Consider the following 17,260-nt stretch of genomic DNA (forward strand, 5'->3'; position numbering starts at 1 on the left):
TATTATGCAGTGTGTAATCTTTTATAAGAGTTCTTTCTCCCTTGCTCCTACTTTTTCTCTCTCTCCTTTTTAGTGTCTGTTCAAGGGCAATCCATTCCTGCTGTTTCTGTGACCCAAACATACATTCTTATTTGAAAGTCACCAAAAACATCCTAGTGGCCTATTCAGTGGCCTTTTCTCAGTTCTCCTTCTCCTTGACCTTTTTGCAGAGTTTGTGATGGTTTCACCCCGTCTCTCACATTCTCTCCTCCTTTGGGTTCTGGGCTGCTTGACTTTTTATTTCCATGATGACTCATTCTTTGTCAACTTCCATTTCTTTCTTCTACTTCCTAAAGGTAGAACTTTCTAAAGGTTCTTGGCCCCCTTCTCTGCTCCCTCTTGTCCTCTCTTCTCTTCCTAGAATCTTTGCCTTTGTAAACCCATGGCTTCCACCATTCCTTTTGTGTGATCTAAGTATCTGGCCTGAGCTTCTCTGCAGAGCTCCAGTTTTGCATGCTGGAATAGCTGCTAATGTTTTCTATCTGCATGTCCTAGGGGCCCCTCATAAATATTGGAACAAATGATCTCATAATTTCTACCAGTAGACTTCCTCTTCCTTCTGGTCCTCCCATTCATTGGTCATATATCGTGACTACCTCCTTAGACCCATTTTTTCCTCTACATTATTTACCCTTCCCTTCATCTCAACTTGTTCATACCCAGACAGCTTTGAAGGGCCAGTTCAAGGCCACCTCTTTCAAGAAGTCATTGAGTCATGTCCAAAAAGTATGGGTTTCAGCACTCAGAGATCTTGTGTGAATCCAGGCTCCGTCACTGTGAGACTCTGTAAGGTTTTAACTGCCGTGCACTTGAGTTTTCTCATCCATAAAACTGGGAGTAAGAGTGACTAACTCACAAGTTATTAAAGAGATTAGGTGAGTTACTTATGAATGAATTTTATTTCTTTTACTTACTCCTGAAGAGTGAGATTCATTTCTAATTAGTATATTCCAGGTACTTATTAAATAGTTATCAAATGAGTGAACAGTGCACAGTTTGCCAGACACCGTGGTAGCAATGTCAGCATTTTATTCACCGATTAAAAAGATCAGACCCACTTCACTTTGTTCAGTTGGATATTTCTTGATTAGATGCAGTCACTACTCTGACACACTCGTTCATGTTCCATCCACTTGAACGGCTTGATGTAGTGTCAAATGCCTGCTCCGATGGTGAAATAATCATGAGCTTCTACAGCCACTGAAGCCTCGGGCTGGTGCTGCCCTGACAGGTGCAGGGACGTTGGGTGATTTCTAGGGGGTTGAATTATGCAGGCCACCGGCCTTTTAGGAAAGGCCCCCAAATCCCATCACCTCCTTTTATTTTTGCTTAATTTATGCAGATAACTGTTTCAACTCTTCACTTCTCCTAATCTTTGTTGAAAAGGCTTTTGAGTCTGGGAAGCCATCTGTTCCTACTGCCCTATTCTCATTTCTCTCTGACTTTCTCTCCTCCTCTGTGGCCTTAAAGGTGGACAAGACAGTGTGTACCTGTCCTGGAAAACCAGCCCTTGGCTGGGAAGTGGCCTTTTTCCAAGGGTTCGTCGGGCCCCAGTATACCTGTCTGCCAGGTGAGCGTGCCAAGCACTCGCCTCCCTCAGTCTATCACACACAGCTGGACGTGTTTGGCTGAAGCTCCAGCCATTTGGTGACTCATTTCTGCTCTTAGCTGAGGGTAGGCCACCTGGGCAGAGCGTGGCTCACCCACCTCCTGGTTCCCTTGGCTGGTGGTGTCTGGCAGCCACCGTAGCAGCTCCTGTCCTCTCTCTGCACACCCTCCATTAGGTGAGTCCTCCGAGGGAAGAGTACACAGAGGTGAGATGCTGCGAGGTAGGGACACACAGGGTAGGATTCCCACGAAGTAACTGGGAAGGTGCTCAGGACAGAAATGTCCGGTCATGGCCAGTGCAGTGGGCTGAATTATGGCCCCAAAGACATCAGGCCCATCCCTGTAACCTGTGTATGTTAATTATTTGGGAAAAAAGAACTCTGCAGATAGGATTAAATGAAGGGTCTTCCGATGGAGAGATTATTCTGGATCATCTGGGTGGTCCCTAAGTGCCATCGCACGTATTCTTATAACAGCACCGCAGCGGGAGACTCACGCACACGTGAGCACAAACGAGAAGGCGGCCTGGAAACGGAGGTAAAGAGTGGAACGGTGAGCGCCACGTCCACCAGGAGCCAGAAGAGGCCAGGAGGGAATTCTCCCCTCGAGCCTCCACCGGGAGGCTGATCCTGCTTGCACCCCGATTCTGGGCCAGTGACGCTGATTCTGGACATTCGGACTCCAGAATAGTGAGGTAATGAACGTAATAGTTTCACACTACCAAGCGTGTGGTGATTTGTTAGCGCCACCTCGGGAACCTAAGGCAGTGTCAGGACAAGGGCAGAGGAGATCACTGAGAGATCCTTTCTGGGCGCGAAGCCCCCACCCTCAAGCCTGCGTCTCGGGAGCTCCAAATGCTGCGTGGCAGTAAGTCACAAATAGGTTCTGAGCCATGTTCTGATCGGTGTTCCGCAGAGCACAGACCAGGAACTCGAGTTTGACTGGTCACCGTGGGGAAAGCAGTCCTGCCACTCAAGCCATGGGGAGCCCCAGCGGGTCACCACCTCTGGGCTAGGTCGGTCGGTCGGCACCAGCAGTCCTCTGGGCCAGCATTCGTCACTGTGACGCTCATCTGAGAGGTAGAGTTTTGAGGAAGGGGAACTCCTTCTGAATTTGAAAATGAACTGGCAGGGACTTTGATTATGGGCCCAGGAAAGTACAGGAAACAGCAATCTCCTAAAGCCTTAAACTACGTACTGTCCCCTGTAATAATGCAAAGTGGCAGCCCAGGCAGCAAGAGCGACAATGCTGTAGGCGAGAGGAGAGATGGTGGTGGACGGGCCAGGAGAGGTTTCCGCTGGGAGCAGAGAACAGGCTCTCACCTGGAGCTGACTGGCAGGTCAGAGTGAGGGGAGAGTCCCAGTGGGATTGTGATGGGAGCCAAGGTGAGGGAGAAGGCGTGTCCACAGAGCTGTGGGGACAGCAATGGCGTCTCTTCTGGTGGCTTTTGAGTTAGAAGAAAAGGTTGGAAAGGCCAGGCCACACAAGATCCAGGGGGGGTGGAGGAGGCCCACTGGGGGGGGGTAGGGCAGCTGAATGGGGGGCCTTCTGGGGGGAGGCTCACATCAACGCAGGCCCGCACAGCCGATGGCAGTGGGGTGCGAGGGAGAAGACCTGGCTGAGGACACGTTCTGCAGGGGAACCCACAGGACCCTAGGGCTGTGGGGACAGTGAGGCTGGAAGCGCATCAAAGGTGGAAATGCCAGGAACAGGGAGCTGGCCCAGGCCCCTGGAGAAAAGCAGAGCAGTCAGGACCATGAGGGCCTGTCCTGGGTCGTCTGTGCCCTGTCCCCAGGTGCCGTTTCAAGTGCAGCTTCTCTGGGGAAGAAGGGTCCTGGGGCGGAGGCAGGAGAGGCGGGGGGAAGCCTCAGTGGGAGGCCGCAGGCACACAAATCTTGTTCTCCTGGCGAAGCCGTCAGATGCCCCACTCTCAGCCTGTGGGGCAGGCTGGGGGTTTCTCCTCGTCCTGTGATGTCAGTTTCAGTTTTGCAATGAGTGTTCCCGAAAATAAGTAGCAACATGAAAACCAAAGGCCCTCTTGCAGTGGCAGGATGGAAAATGAGCTCTGAAGGACCAGCGTGCTTTCCACCCCGGGGGGCCGAGTCTCTCTCTCTCACGGCTGCAGACTGACCTGGAACTCCATGCGCCCCCACCCACCCCGCAGCCTGCAGCCCGGCCTCCCTGACATCTAGGAGGGCAGCACACCTGGGTGGAGATTTTCCCGATGGCTCTGGCCATTGGCAAGTCTGTTAGCGCAGACTTTTTCACAGGTGCTGTAGAGACAGTGATTTCTCAGGGTGCACCCCTGCCACAGCTGTGTTTCCAGGCTGGTGACTCAAGATGACTGGGCGGGTGAGGGGGACGCAGTGACTTTTCTGGAGCACGAGGTCTCTTCCAAGTAAACAGCTACTTTGAAAAAATGGGGAGAGGACAAAGGCGGGGGCGGGGGGGGGGCCGGGACAACCGCAATAGCATAAACAATAAAATAGAACTTAAATTAAATAAAATGGTCTTGGAAAAAGAAGAAGAAGAAAAACTGTGCCGTGGGCGGTCACCAGCACGAGGTTTCGCTCTGAGCACTGCGGCCCTTCTGCGGCCCTTCTGCGGCCCTTCTGCGGCCCCACCGCCCTTTCCCTGCCTCCGTGCTCCCTGCCGCAGTCGCCTTCCTCCAGCGCGCCCCCAGCTGATTGAGAGAACAATGAGAAGCGTGGGCTGTGGACCCACCACACTTCCTCCCCCAGCTCTGCCACGGGCCCCAGTCAGGACATCAGAATGAAGAAGAAGGCGCTCCTTTGTCTGGCTCTCGGCCAGCGCTCCACGCAGCCTTGGCGTCGAATGGAAACTCTGCTTCCGTCCCCACAAAGGCGCAGCCTGTGTTTCCTGCTTTCCGGTTAGTACTCACTCTCACCCGGCGGCTCTGACACTCTGACTGATGGATCAACTGATTTTTTTAAAACCACACTTTTTAAAAAGTTAAACACACAGGGGAAAAAAACATACCAAAAAAAAAAAAGCCCGCGTAAAAGCTGACTAAGCACTACAGTTTGCCCCTTAAGAGCAAGGGCCAGGACAAAATGCTCACATTAGCCGGCTGCTAACACACAGAGCTCAACTCCCTGCAAGCTGTTAGCACTTCACCATCTTAGGGGTAAACACCTCCCACAGCCCTTCCATCCAGAGGCGCCTTCCGCTGCTGAGGAAGGCACATGGGAGCGCTGCAGGAAAGGCAGTTTGGTGGCCAAGTTCGTGTCTGCACCACACAGCCATGGCCCCGCATCCTGGCTCAGCCTGTCCCGCCCCAACCTTTGTCCCACCTTCCTCTTCACCTGGGTGGTGTCCAGAGCAAAAGAGTAAAACGTCTTGGAGGCCATCTTGGACGCACATTCCAAGACTATTGTTAACACAACGCTGGCGGAAGGGTGAAGTTTTCTTCCAGTGGAATTTTCCATTTAAGATAAGGCGGTAGAGTGAGAACAGACTCACTTCACAGGAACCCAGTTTCTGCTTCCAGGTCTCAGGATCTGCTCGACTCAAGCCACCCACCCTGGGCAGGCTTCCTGAGTAAGGGGCGATCCCTGGAGGGGTCCACACAGCTGTGCAGAGGTGGAAGATGCCTGCTGGATGCTGTGCCGAATTGGCTTGGAGGAAGAGGTGCACACTTGTTAGATAAGGAGGAAAGATTCCCACCCGCAGGTGAGCCCGACTCCGGAGAGCTTCTGGGGCCCCAAGAGTGACAGCTGGGCGTTCACCATTAGGCGGGGCACCATGCTGTCTGTGGCAGACAGAGCCAGGGTCTCCCAGACCTACTCTCCAGGCCAGGGCCCTAGGCGTTTTCTGCAAAGGGCCAGGGGGTGAATGTGTCTTGTCCTGTGGGCCGTATGTCTCTGTCACACCTATTCCACTTGGTCACTGTGGTGAGAAAATAGCCACAGCGAATGGCATGACTTCATTTCAATAAAACTTTATTTACAAAGCAGTGGTTGGCAGAATCTGGCTCACTTGTCTCCTGTCCAGATTTTGCCTCTGAGCTTCTAAGGGGCAGAAATGAGTGTCATGAATTCATGTTTGTCTCCTTAGCTCTGCCGACTGTGGGACCTGACATATGCTGTATGCTGACTAATCGTGCGTGAAGATCTACCAAGGAAAGTGTGTGTCTCCACGTATATTCACAATTTGCACCCGCAGCTGCACTTGGAGCCATGACACCGGATTGTTTAAATCACAGGACCCTCATATGTCATGCACACACAAGGATATCACATACATGCACATGTGTTACATGTACGATGTGACATTTGCCTTCAAGGAGTTTATAGTACAGTAGGTGAACCCACAGGAGAAGAAAAGAAAGATAAATGCAAACTTTGATGAACTAAAAAACAAACATAAAACAAGAAATACAGTAAAATCAAAAGTTGGATTCTTGGAAACTGGCTTAAAAAAAAAACCCCTGCAAGATTGAGCAAAGGGGGGAAGAGAAATAAAGAGGTGACAATAATCAGTGTCAGTCATGATAAGGAGTCAACCTAACAGAACCCACCTTCACTAAGGATCATAAGAAGCTATTATAAAAATATACTGGAATATCATTTCCATTACACTGGAAATTTTAGATAAATGGATCAAAATTGAAGCAACTAAAAATGTGAATCCTAAGTAGCCCAATAACTATAAATAAAGTGAATCCACCACTTAAAACCTTTCCATGGAGAAACAGAACCAGGACAGGTCATGCACAAGCACGCGGGGACCACGCAGCTCCATCAGAACCAGCCCCGGACGGGCAACGGCCTGCTCGCTGTCCTTCGAGTGGAGGACAGACAAACGTGTGTCACCTTAATGAAAAGCAACCCTGTCCGTGATGCAAATGGGCAGACGACAGCTACGCACGACAGCACTGGTGAGCATCACAACGGTGACGTGGCGGAGGGGGAGCCCTGCGTAGACGAACACGCCCTGCGTCTGCAGACTTACACGAAGGTATAAAACAGGCAAGCCTGAACGTCAGCATCGAAAGACACGTATTTTGCTGGTAAAACTTACAGAAAATCAAGGGCATTTCAGTGGGAATGTCAGACAGTGGTTAACGGTGGTGGGAGGCAGGGTTGGGGGTGGGAAGGGGGTTGGGGGGGGCGCTTCTCAAGGGCAGCAGGCCTGGCTGGTAAGAACACTCGTATTGACTTTGCAATAATTCATTGAGCTATAGGTCTTTGCTGTGAGCACTTTTCCATGGGTATGCTTTATTTTGTAGTTTTAAAAGTGATGAAAGAGAGAGGGAGGAGGGAGGGAAGGAGGACAGGAGGGAGAGGAGAAAGGAAGGAAGAAGGCTAGCGGTCCGTTAGAGACAAGGAACAGGATTTCTGGAAAAACTCCCCTGAGCAGGGACAGCAAACTCAAATGCCCAGAAGAATCAGAAGGCTCTGCAAGAATGAGCCAGGCTGGGGGGCGGCAGAGAGAGAAGCCCACGATCAGCAGCATCTGATACTCGGTGCCCATGGAAGACAGTCACTGGTGTTGCGGAGATGGTGGCCTGTGGACAGCACACGCCACGTGTCAGGGCGGCTGCCTCTCAGGTCCGGAGTGAGCCAAGGCCCAGTCCGGCCGGCTCTCCTATTTTTCAGGACGAGCTGACTATCTGGCTCTTCCTGTGGTCTCCTGTTTCTTAAATGTTGGTAACTAAATCAAATCATTTTAAATATCATTCGGGCCGAACAAAAGCCACTCATGCTCCCAATGAGGCCCCTGGGGCCTGAGGCCTGTGTGTGAGCCACTCAGCATCCGGGGTGGAACCCCCAACCCCGGAGCATGGCTTTGCCCAGCACATCTCAGGGGGCATCCAGTGAGCCCAGGGCGGACTTGGGGCACAAGAAGGCTGCAAGGCAGGAGAACAAGAGGGGCAGGAGATCCGGGGGCGGGGGGCCTCACTGGGAGGGTTCACTGCACTACTCAGAAAGTCAGTAGGCCCCCTGGGCCGAGAGCAGTGCCCCAGAGCCCAGGGGACAGCTGAGTTAGCAGAAGTGGGGGAGTCTGGGGTTTCAGAATTCGAGAGCTCCAAAAATAAACCCTTCCCTTATATCACTTTTCTCTTTTTACTTTAGTTGCTCTCAACTTGCTTTTTTCTTTTTAGTTCTAACAATTCTCCAGGCAACCCGAAATGTGAAGAAACTAAAGCAGCGGTAGGAATGAGCTTCTCTGCTCATTCCTCTTTTAGCCCACAGGTTCCAAAAGCAGGCGCACGCACGCCGCCTCCCAACGATCCAGTCGTGGCTTCAAACCACAAGCCCAGGCCACGGGCGACTGCGCCTGCGTCCCATCTGCCTCGGCCCGGGGTGCCTGCCAAGAAGGGCGGGAAACACGGAAGCAGCCAGCAGCACATAAGAAGTGGTCAGCAGTTGGGGACAGCTGGAGGGAGGAGGGCCAGTGAGCCAATATCAGAGTTTGGGAAATAGGGCTTCAGCTGAACAAAGTTCACTGTTGTTTTCCAAGAAAGCAGAGCCTCATTGAGTCACCCCAGAGAACAGGGCAAGGAGCAAGGCGCTGAACGTTGGCTCTCGACCCCTGAGGCACAGTACGCTTGGCCACCCAACAGTGACCAGACCCTCTGTGGCTCCCCGGAGGCAGGGGGCAGGCAGTGGCTTGGTGTGAAAGGGGAAAGGTGGACAGGCAGCCAGAGCAAGCCCAAGACAGCAGTGGAGAGCAAAGGGAAAGGAAACTGCAAAAACACCTTCAGAGCTTCCCATGAGCTCTGCAAATTCCCTGAAATTAATCTCCCTCTAATAATTCCATCTCAAACATTCAGAGCCGCTTCACCTGGCGTGACCCTACCTCCTAAAGTAGTGAGCTCTCGCCCTGGCCGGTGTGGCTCAGTTGGTTGGAGCATTGTGCTGTACACCAAAAGGTTGTGGGTTCAAATTCCCAGTCAGGGGACACATCTAGGTTGTGGGTTTGGTCCCCAGTAAGGACACATGCACAACCCATTCATATGGGGTCTCTCTCTTACTTTCTCTCTCTCATTTCCTCCCTTCTGTTCTCTCTAAAATCAGTAAGGATGGCCTCAGATGAGGATAAGAAATAATTTTTTAAATAAAGTAACAAGCTCTCCATTGCTAGCAGAGTTTGAGAATAAGCTCAGCTAGTACCCATCAACATTCTCCTACATGGACAAAAGGTTGGACTACCTAGCTTCTAATTCTTAGAAGTACAATTGGACAGAACTGGGTAATCCCTTTGAGCACCCACGTGTCAGAATCTGAAGGACACATCAACAAACCAGGTTGTTGGCAAATAGGCCTGATTATCTGCAAATTAGTTAATCGAGGTTCTCAGGTGTAAAGCAGAACTTATTTTAAGAAATTAAATCTATTTATATAATAGTTGTGTTGAAAAGCAGTGAATTCAAAAACAATTAGAAATAAGACAGCTTTGTCTTTAACTCTGTACTGTTTTTAAATTCTAGCAGACCATCTGTTAGAGAGGCTCTTTGTAAATTAGTTAAATATTCTTGGAAGTCACTTTTATCTTTTAACTTAATAGAAGTATTTTTACTAATTTAATAGCGTATCAGTGCCCATGGTTTGCCCCTACCACTCCCAGCCCTGCATCCAGAACATAATAGGCAATTCATGGGTGTTTGTTGGCTGAATTAGTTGCAAAGACAAAACACGTAAATTCTTCATCTCTGCATGTTGGTGACAGTAACAGCATTTTGAAGGATTGCTGTGTCATTGATATGATTGTCCCCATTTTACAGACCACTCACTGAGGCTGGGGGTGGCCGAGCCAGGTCAAGGCCAGGTCTGCCCCCCCTCCCCTAAGCTGAAGTCTCAGCCGTTGGCTTAAACAGAATTTCTCCTCTGCTCCATGTACATGTGTAAAGTGCCACATGTGATGTGTTCATCAGATGGAAACTTCCGTGTCACCAGGCTGCAGATCGCCAGCTCCCCCTGGGCGTACCTGCCTCCCCAGCTGCTTCTGCGCTGCCAGCAGCCTCCCCTCCCCCCCCCATCCCGGCCCTAAATCACTCCCAGGCCCTTTGTTCTCCCCACAGCTGCTCAGCAAATTCCTCAATTTGAAATTATGATCACAGGTTGGAGTGCTCCTTAAAATAATTTTACCAAATGTTCCATCTCTCCACGTTGATGAATATAAAGGGTGAACATTTAAAGAGTAAAAAAAAAAAAACCTTAAGAATTCGCTTTATTGAAGACAAAAAAAAAAAAAACACATCATGGCCGCCCCCACAGCCCTGGCTTGGACCTTAAGGATTCTATGTCCTGCAGGCTGGCCAACTGCTGGACCTCTCTGAGTCCTCGGCTGGGGCTAGCTCGAGTGTGGGCTTGGAGCTGGCCAGCCACAGATGGAGGGGGCAAAGGTCAGGCGGGTGTTGGTTTGTTTAAGCAAGTGGAGGCAGAGTGGGGGTAGACCCTGGTTTCCAATTTCCAATTTCCTGTGTTAGGCCCTGATTGGCGCTCCTGCCCAGCCCGCCAGCCTTTCATGCATGCCGCTCCCTCCACAGAACAAAGGCGGATGTGGGGACACATAAATAAGCTGGACGGACAGGTCTTCCCTCTCTAAAGTAGAGTTCTCTCTCGAGTTCGGGACAGGTCCAACTCTGAGTTTGGCAGGGCACAGGGCAGACCACTGTCTCTGGCTCCCGGCTCCCTCCCCTTGGACATAGCCCTGAGCCCTGAGTAGAGCCTGCCCCCAGGTTGGCCCGCTGCCTAGAGTCCCATAAGCAGGTGGCTCTCTGGGTGCCCATGGCTCCACGGTCTTTGGATGTGGGCCTCGATCAGTCAAAACCAGAGGGTCTCCTTCCCCCCAGATTCTGTCCCATCAGGTGGAGTCCATTTAAGGCATTCCCCCCATTTCCTGAGGCTTCCCCTCGGGCTGAGAAGTAGGTGGGGAGAGATGAGCAAACCCCTCCAGGCAAGGAGGCCTCAGCTGGCAGGACCCTGGCAGGCCAGCCTCTGAGCGAGGGTTCCAGGAACCGGGGTGAACTTGTGCCTCCGGGGCAGCTGCACGGCTACCTGGGAATCCTGCCAACACAGAAAACCAGCCCCTCTGGAACCAGGCCCTGCTTCTGGGATCTGTTTGCCTGGCCCTGTCCCTTCAAGGCCTCTCAAAGGTGGTCACTGGCCCTACTGAGCCCTGGGGGACATCCACACATTCTTTCCAGAATGAAGAGAAAGGGTTGCCTCTCAGGGGCCCCCTCAGCCTGAGAGCAGGGAGGCCATGGCGGTGGGGGGCAGACCCATCTCTTCCCAACTGGGTGGTATGAGGAGGTTCCTGCCCCTTTCTAAGCCTCGGTTTCCTCATCTGTTAAATGGGCACAATCCTGTGTACCTCATATCTGAGCAACCAGGCAGTTGATCTGATTAAATGAACCCACCCTGTTGGTAAGCAGGAAGCTTTAGAGCTATTTCCACCAAATGACCCCCAGCCCAGCCCAGCCTTATCCTGGGCCCTGCCTCCTGAACTAGTGGGTCGAGGACAGCCAGCGGGGCCCATGCCACGGTGCCAATGCCCCTCACTGCCCCCCTCTCTGTCATCATTCTTTTGACCCCAGAGGATGCCTAAGCACCTGGCTCCTCCAGAATCTTTGGGAGAAAAGAAACGTCCTGGGCTCTTGTGGGGCTTGAGGCCACACCATCCCCTTTCCACCCTACCCGCCAGTGCACAGCCAAGCGGGGAGCAGAAGTAGCCACTCGGTAGAAGGAGAATTTCCTCTCTGGTATTGATCATACCAGCGCCACACCCTTGCACCCTGACCCCTGGGGGGGCCTCCCTCTCCTTATCACCAAAGGTGATCTGCCCCTTGGCTCCCATCCCCACAGCGGCAGCAATTCAGAGCCTGTCAGAACTCCAAAGGGGGGGGCAAAGGCCCAAGTTGTCTTGGGCCTTTGGGGTGAGCAAAGAAGTCTTTGTCCCCAGAGACCACCGTGGACCCAGAAGAAGTCCTCAGGGCCTCCCTTTTCTTCTTGTTCTTTTTTTTTTTCCTTTTTTGCAGATGGCTGCATTTAATGAGGAAGTTCTCTCGGCATGAAGGAAAGGAAACCTTCCCACCCCACTCCCAGGACCCAATCAGCAGTGAGGCAAGAACATCCTTCTGCTCAAGTCCCTGGAGAGTAGCTCCATCCACCACATAGCCATGGGTGGGAAGGCACAAAGAATGGGGCCATATCTTCTACCTCGCAGGGGTGAATTCCTGTAGACACTTCCAGAAAGAGAAAACAGAAGTTATACTCCATAAATAAAATGAAAATGACTTAAGGAATATATAACCCTGAAACTACATGAGTCTTCATATTGAAACCTTCAGAGGGTGATACATTTTATCCCCACTTTACAGATGAGGAAACTGAGGCCAACGAAGTGAGGGATTCCCCAGGGGGCGCAGTACTAGGGCCGAGACCTAGACTGGTCTGGGGCCAAGGTCACTCTTGATCTGGTCACACAGCCCCTCCAGGTTTCGACAGGGCCATGGCCACCCCATCATCACTCCTTGCAGCCGAGGATGTCACAATTCGTCATCCACGGAGAATTGTCACCTCCTTGAAAACTCGGGAACTGACACTTCTCAAAGCAAATATGTTTCCAAATTTGAGGTTAATGATAAAGCTGGGAAAACACAAGAGACTCCCTGTTCCCTCGCCTACGTTATCAATATGTGACTTAGATTTAGGTGCCAAGTCAAATTTCTCCAGAACTATATCCTTAGTGGTGACTTATTAAAGAGTAAATCAAACTTTGCTCTAAGGGAAAAGTAAACATACCCACTTTCCACGCAATGCTGGACCCTGAGTCCACTTCCTGGTTCCACTGTTGACTCAGGTTGTAGCGGAGATAAGTGACCGTACGTGTACTCACTGCACCCCCCCGGGGGGGGGTGATCAGCCCAGGTGGGCCCCCAGGAATTCTGGGAGCTGCAAGTGCAGTCCACAGTGGCACCTGCGGCTTTGGAGAGGGACATCAGACAGGAAGAGGTGGCACGGTGGAGGTGGTAGCTGCTTGTCCTGCTCCCCTCCTTTCAAGAAAAGGGGTCGCTTATTTGTCACATGGCCCATAAAACCCTCTTTGCCGTTTTTTCAGCGCTGACCTCGCCCACAACGATTGGGACTGAGATGGGCAGGGCTGCACTTTTGGACTCAAGACAGCAGGGAGGGTAAGAGCAAAGCTGGCAAGAGTCGACTCTCCTCAGGCAGCCAGCATTTTCCAGGAAACAACTAGAAATGGGCAGAAGTGGGTCAGCCCTGCACACGAGGTTAGAGACAGGAAACTGGGGCAGAGTCCTGGGGAGAAGGATGAAAGTTTACTTCACAAATACAAAGGCACCGCACCTTTCTGCCCTGACTCCGTTTTCCCTTTTTCCTTCATCTCTTGGTCTTTCGGACACACAGGACACACACACACACACAACAAAACAGAAGTGCCGAGTCATTGGTCCATCTTCTCAAGCCCAAACTCTCTCCTTTTCGCTGAGGCTGAACAAAAAGACACTTTAAAAGGACCCAACTGAGAGACAGGCAGTGAGGAGACAGGGAACATGCACTGGACCCATCCCAAGGGCTTTGGGACCCCCGGGGCCAGTGGCTGAAGAGGCGAGGGCAGCCAACCAGGAGGAAAGGGCTTGGTCCCAAAGGGACTGGCCCCCCTCTCTGCAGCGCCCTCCTGGTCCCCACCCCCCTTGACCTGCAACATTCCACACGTCCCACACAGCATACACCCACACATGCACTCAGACACATGGATGATACACACACCTACACATGTGACCGGTGCTCATATGCACACATGGCACACACAACGTACACAGCTCCCATGGGCACACCAGCATTCGTGCATACACACCAGAGGCACACACACACAGTTCCCGTGCACACACAGTGGACAAGCACAACCCGGAGAGCGGTGGCTGCTCTCCCTGTAACCTTAAAATTCTGGCAGTGCTTTGCACACTCCCACACGTGGCAGGATTTCATTTCCTTGTGGCCTCAGTGACGTGGTGGGGAGGATTTATCAGTCTCACCAAGAAATGAGACAGTGGGAGAGGGCAGTCAAGTCTGACATGCACTGACCCCAGGCCAATACCAGGGCCAGGACAGAAATCAGCAAGTTGGGTTTGTTGGTGAGAATCAGCTTGCCAGACCGGTAACGAAGCGCTAAAATATACGCTTCTTCCAATGTCATTTTCCTAGAATTCCCTGAGAAATTAAAATAGCTCTCGGACTGGGCAAAACAACATGGATGACACACAGACATGCAGACATGCATGCACAGGTATGCACCCTCACACACACTTAACATGTGCAATAGTGACCAGGGGACCCTGGCATTCTGGGAGGGGCTGGGTATGGAAGCGGGTCCCCCATGTGCCCTCTCTGTCCTGATGGAGAGCTCAGAGCGGGGCCGCCTACAGGCACATGCACCCCCTTCGGCTGCCTCCCCCCGCCCTGATCTTCCCCAGGGCTGGCAGGAGCACAGGCCTGGTCCTGAGGTTCAGTTCTAATGCAGACTGTTTTCGAGGCCTGGGACAGCCCCGCCCCACGCATGCGGCTGCTGCCCTCACTGCACTATGGCCCATGTGCTTGTGACACAGAATGGTGTCCACTTTCACTCTTCTCAGCCCCCAGCGTGGCTGCTGTGTGTATGGGCCCCAGAGCTCCCAGGTCCACCGAGTCAGGTTTCCAGAAGGATGTCACAGCTGCCCAGACAGCCAAGGGCATGGAGAGCAGTTTTCAAAAAACATACAATTTTAAAAGATCTGCTCATTATAAACCCAGCCCCCAGGCAGATTAATCAAACACAGACCCACTGAAAAATCTGCACAAATAGATGATTTTTTTTTTAGCTTGGGGTTTTCAGGGTGGGATTTTGGGGGAATGGGAGGGAAGCTGACCTGTCAAGATAAACTCCGTAAGAACATGGCCAAAATTCCCTTTTTGATCACTAGTTTTTTTTTTTTTTTTCTTAAATGACAAAGTCACACAAGAGAGGAAATGAAAAGGGAAATTTTTAGACTTCTCATCTGTCCAGAAAGCCCCGGCGGTTTCGGACCCCTCAGGGGTAACTGCCGGGCCTGTGGCTGAGCAGCTCTCCCAGGGGGCCTTGCGTCACAGCCATCAGCTCAATAAGGAAGTACAGTCACCAAACCACAAGCCAGCCCCCTCCCGAGCCCACATGCTGCTGCAGAGAGTTTTCAAACAAGAGACTTTCCTGTTTTTGAAACCAGCGAATCCACAGGTCTTACAGGTTACTCAAATTAACTTATCACTTGGAGCAACTATGGGAGTGAATTGCAAAACTGCTTGCTTGAGCCTTGCCCTCCCTCCCTCACTGCAGACATCCATTTACTCCCCAGAGACGGGTGCCAACTGCTGACACAGGAGGAAAACATACGAGTTATACATTAAGCTGTACGGTTAGAGTTTCTGTGCCAGACCCCGTCCAAACGGCACTGACTCAGACAATCACGCAGAAGAAACCTCCATGGAAACCAACATGCAGGCAGACCAGTGTGCCTTCCTACGGTGGGATTGTTTTTCATGCACATATACACACAGGCATGCCAATGTAGTGTACAAAGTCACTGCAGCTCCTAGGAAACTGTTACATTCATCATAGGATGTGTGGCAAATCTATTGGAAAATTTTAAATGCAGCCAAAGGCACCCCAAACCACTAATAAGGCTGCTGGGAAATAAATGCATTATACAAAAGCATGGGGCACGGGCGAAAGACGTAAACTATCTGATGCAAACCTTCCACGGTATGCAAGGCGGGCTTGTTTTTTTCTCTTGAGCAAGTAGGATTCCAATTAAGGAGGGCACTACAGAGCCAATGAGCTAAATCCGCCAACTTCCTGCCTCCCTGCCCAGGCCAGCAGCTCAAGGGACAGGCCAAACCTGGCGACCACACAAGACAGCGGTGTCCTGGTTCAGCTCCCCCCTGGCTAGGGGCGAGATGGCATGGCTCCTGCAATGCCTGCAGAACTGACCCTGGGCTCCCTTGCTAGCAGTGTCTGCCCCCACAGTGCAGAGCTGAAGTTCACAGAGGGCGTCGGAAGTTGGGGCAGCTTCTGTTTCCAGAAACTGCCCAATCAGAGCGCAGATGAGCAATCTGGGGACCTGGTTCTTGCAGCCACTGCCAGCGACCTTTACGCTGACTTCACAGAATCCGCGTGGCAAAAAGCATCTAGCAGACACTTATCTTACCTCACACTTTTTGGTCTTTTGGGGTCAGAGTCGACACTTAGCTCATCCAAAAAAAACACTCACATCTTCCAAAAACAACCTGCTCTCAGTTGGAGCATGCTGGTATTCTGTTTATCTTGTCTTGTTGTTCTGCATTCCAACAAATCCGCTAGTTCTGGCGCATTGCGATGGACACTAGAGGATCACTGTGCCGTGATATTTATGTTTGCGGGGGAGGGTCCCTCCACATATTCAGACTTCTCTGTCATGTGAACTGTGAGAGTGTGAATGGTGCAACACCGAAAAGTGTCAGAAGCAGATCTCGCAAAGACTGTGACTGCCCTACCGCAGCATAGCACAGTGAATCCTTGGGGGGGAAGCACAATAAAATAAAAGAATTCCAGAGAACGCCAGCCTTCCCGCACAGGCCAAGTAGAGAGTTTTAATTGTAACACTTGTTGGCAAGCCCTCGTGCTGTATGGAAAGCATCCTACTCTTCAAAAATATTTTGAAAATCATGTCTTTTCCAGTCTTCCTTTGGAAAAGCCATTGCTACAAAACTAACAGAATTGAGAGCAGCTTCCTGACCTCTGCAGACTGTGGTGACTCGGGAATCTTGGGCCTGGCCACTGCTGCCTGACTTGGACGGACCGGGCTTGCGGGACAATTGCCCAACCGCCTCACGTTGGCCGGGTCGACCACAGCTCTGGGCCCTCTCTCCAGGGGAGAAGCGTTGCCCAATGAGAAACGCTGCCTCTCCGGTTGCAGGCCACCACTGACACAGTCCCCAAGCCTGTGCCACCAGGCATGCTTCCAGAACTTCATGTTCCCTGCTACCCTGGGCCTTGCAGCTGAGATGCCAAAGAGGGCACTAGGTAATAGGCACTTTGGACAAAGGACACTGCAGTAGGTCTTCCCATCACTTACGGGAAGTTCTCCATCTGGGGTCACTACCACCCCGGACCCTCAGACCAACCAAACATCTTTATGTTTTCCTTTCAAAATAGAACGGATGGCCAAATATGTGTCCTCATATTTGCCTCTGTTAAAAGTTCCTCATAATAGAGAGAGCTCACTCAGCTTCTCTATTTTGAATAACAAAATACCCTGAAGGGAATTCAATTAATGCTATCTAGGATGTTTATAGAAGTTGCCTGAAAAGATAGATTTTTCATCAGAGAAAGTTTTAAAAATCTTGTAGTTATTCTTGAAGAGATGACCTCCAACGGCAAGTATGAGGTATTGTAAGCAAGTCCCCTACAGCTCATTTTTCTTTTAATTCTTATGAAATTTTTCAAATTACTCAAAGGAAAAGTATAGAGTAGAAGAAGGTCCTTATTCCCATCACCCAGTAAGTATTCAGTAATTATTCCTACTTCTCCTCATTTTCTTCCCTTGTCGCTGGGCTGCGCCTTTTCTCTTTTG

The 17,260-nt window shown here is 51.2% G+C and overlaps 2 long non-coding RNA genes across 4 annotated transcripts; one reads left to right on the forward strand and one right to left on the reverse strand.

Annotated features, from left to right (window-relative positions):
* The first annotated feature begins 10,233 nt into the window (after positions 1 to 10,233).
* Positions 10,234 to 11,744, forward strand: LOC118980675 (uncharacterized). Its single transcript, XR_005065183.1, has 3 exons — positions 10,234 to 10,771; positions 11,213 to 11,377; positions 11,654 to 11,744. It is a non-coding gene; the product is annotated as an uncharacterized LOC118980675 (long non-coding RNA).
* Positions 11,356 to 16,387, reverse strand: LOC118980674 (uncharacterized). Of its 3 annotated transcripts, none has more exons than XR_005065180.1 (4): positions 15,857 to 16,387; positions 12,984 to 13,127; positions 12,424 to 12,670; positions 11,356 to 11,860 (listed from the first exon to the last, which is right to left on the reverse strand). It is a non-coding gene; the product is annotated as an uncharacterized LOC118980674 (long non-coding RNA). The 3 variants fall into 3 exon arrangements; XR_005065182.1 differs by lacking the exon at positions 15,857 to 16,387 and adding an exon at positions 15,640 to 15,809; XR_005065181.1 differs by lacking the exon at positions 15,857 to 16,387 and having other exon boundaries at positions 12,984 to 13,445.
* Positions 16,388 to 17,260: the final 873 nt, after the last annotated feature.

Source organism: Sturnira hondurensis, unplaced genomic scaffold (assembly GCF_014824575.4).
Source record: "Sturnira hondurensis isolate 20B ecotype Veracruz unplaced genomic scaffold, ASM1482457v3 Scaffold0022977, whole genome shotgun sequence".
Taxonomy (NCBI): domain Eukaryota; kingdom Metazoa; phylum Chordata; class Mammalia; order Chiroptera; family Phyllostomidae; genus Sturnira; species Sturnira hondurensis.